Genomic DNA, 2,817 nt, shown 5'->3' with positions numbered 1-2,817 from the left:
GTTGTACTCTCATGGCTTACTACACCTGTAAAAACAAAACAAAGAGTAATATCAAAATATTAATTTTCAAAAGTAATTTCAAGATGTAATTTTGAATTACAAGACTGCCTGTGACAGGATAAAATCTTTACACCTAAAAAGATGTCCAATTAATAATTAATATTCAAACTTATGCATCAATCCCTAAAGTTAATTAAGAAGAAATTAAAGACATATACCAGTAGCTTGAAAATCCACTGCTTTCATTGAGAGACCTGGGGAAATTTACCATAGTTCTGCTGATTTTCACTAGAATATGGAAAAAAAATCCCTGTGCTTTCTACTTTTGTGGTTGTTCCAGATTTAATGAGGGAATATATGTATACAGGAAGAGGAACAAAAAAAGAGGAAGAAAGGAAAATACAGCCTTAGCGATAAAAAATGAAGCTGGAGATCACATGATAGAATTTTGCAAAACCAACAACTTCTTCATTGTAAAAATATTTTTCAACAACAAAGCAGCAACTATACATGTGGCATTCACTAGATGAGATACAGAAATAAAATTTTCTATCTTTTGGAAGAGATGGTGGAGAAGCTCAACACCACCAGCCAAAATTAGGTGAGAGGTTGACTTTGAAACCGACTATTAATTGCTTCCATGTAAGTTCAAGTTTAAAATAAAGAAAATTATAACAAGTCCATGGCAGCACTGGTGGTGTAGTGGGGTGCATGCTGGGCTGCTAAATCCAAAGTCAACATATCAAAAGTTGCTCCTTGGGGCAGAACTGAGGCTTTCAATTCCTGTAAAGGGTGAGAGACACAAGAACATACAGGCACAGTTCTACAGGGCCACTATGAGTCAGAATAGATGAGCTGGCAGCGAGTTTGGGGTTCTTTGCTTTGTTTCTTAAAGAGGACCCCAACTACACTTTGAGTAAATTCCACCTATATTTTTAGAATATTTCAAGATCAGCTGTGATGCATTGAACACTAATAATGGAAGATTTGATGAGTTTTGGAATGACATTAAGAATATCAGACACGAAAGAAAACATCACTTAGAAGACAGGAAAATAGGAAGAGACCAATGTGGATTTCAGAGAACACTGAAATTTGCTCTTGAACTGTTGCTGTTGCTGGCTTTGACTCAGAGGGACCCTAAGGATAACACAGCAAAACACTGACAAGTCATGCACCAACGTCACAATTGTTTCATGTTTGAACCTATTGTTACAGCCACTGTGTCAATCCATCAGGTTGTACTGAACTGCTAACCACAATAACAGCACAAGCAAAATTCTAGTACCTATGTGACTTTTATACTAAAAGACAAATTTGATATTGACGGTCACAAAGCTCTGAATGACACTGAAGCTTCTTAAAAAATAATAATGACAATTTACATGATTTCAGCATAGGCAAGTTTTTATGTGGTTTATTTAATTCTTTGAAAGTTAACTCTATATGGTTATAGAATCAAATAGATTGGTTTCAAAGCCGAGATTTGTCACTAATATTTATGTGAACTAGGCCGAAACACTTCCTAAGCCTAAGACTCATTATCTTCATTCTATACGGTAAGAACATGTAATCATTGCCTAAATTTTAATGTACAGTCAATGTATATCAGAATTGTGTTGATCTCATCAAAACTAGATTTTAAAAACTGAACCCCAAAAACTTTTGATACGAAATCTTCAACTCTAAGTTCCACAATGACATGATGAATAATCCTCTAATGGTAAATTTGTGAGCCGTGAATTTTGAAGAGTGTCTGAGTAGGCCACTTAAACATTTACAAACACAATTTCACAATTAATAAAAAAATGCTGTTTCACTTTTTAAAGAGAAAAATCATAAAACCAAAATTTTAACTTAATAGTAATGAAAAAAATAATGAAATAAAGGATAGATTTTGAAAGTCTGTTTGATATGCGTTGTTTAATTAAGACTAGTTTCATCGGGTTTTAAGTACTATAGTTGAAAGTGTGTTCCTCTTTTTCACTCTATTTCTCCAAAAATAGAACTAAAAAATGATCACTAGTCAGATGCCCACATAGTTAAAAAAAATATCTATGCCTTTTCATAGTTAATGAAGCACAAGTAGACATCTTTTGGGGATTCTCTGGTTCCAGCCAAGATCCATCTGACATCGGAACGATGTTCCTAAAGTCACACCCTCTTTTAAAACCAGCTTTAATTTCTGGCAGTTCACTGTTAATATACTGCTATAACCCCCTAATTATTATCTTTAATAACATTTTATTTGCATGTGATATTTAATGATATTTTCCATAGTCTCTAAATTCTGTTGGAACTCTGTCCTGGGGAATGAACTCAAAAATGGATCTCTTCCAGTTGGTTGGCCAAGTTTTCTTTCAAATAACTTTGCAAAAGTGAGGCTTCTAGTGCTACATCAGTTTGTTGAAATATTTCAATTGATAATATGCTAATTCTTGGAGACTTTCCTCCTTCATGGCTTCACTGCAATTTGGCTTCTTCCATCAGTATCATAAACTCTTGATCACGTGCTACCTCTTGAAATGGTTGAACGTTAACTTGTCCTGTTTGCTACCATGACCCTGAGTAATCTTTTCATCTTATTGGGATGCTTCCTGCAACATTCACTATTTTGCTCATAGAATCTTTCAGTATCGCAACTTTGCCTTTAGTTCTTTCAACTTGAGAAACCCTGTTCATGTTCTTTTAATTTTTTTTTTTAACCTCAGGTTTTTGGACATTTCATTATAATAGCATTATTTCTCTTCTCAAGCTGCCCTTTGAAAATTTCTGTTCGGCTCCATGATTTCTTCCATGTGGTTTAGCTATTCTATG

General features: G+C 34.2%; 1 pseudogene; it reads left to right on the top strand.

The window, feature by feature from the left end:
• The first annotated feature begins 236 nt into the window (after positions 1–236).
• Positions 237–361, top strand: LOC115873875 (annotated as a pseudogene).
• Positions 362–2,817: the final 2,456 nt, after the last annotated feature.

This window comes from Echinops telfairi, unplaced genomic scaffold (assembly GCF_000313985.2).
Source record: "Echinops telfairi isolate 266 unplaced genomic scaffold, ASM31398v2 ScPeMD7_7469;HRSCAF=8507_1, whole genome shotgun sequence".
Taxonomy (NCBI): Eukaryota; Metazoa; Chordata; class Mammalia; order Afrosoricida; family Tenrecidae; genus Echinops; species Echinops telfairi.
This window is presented reverse-complemented; position numbering and strand designations above follow the sequence as displayed.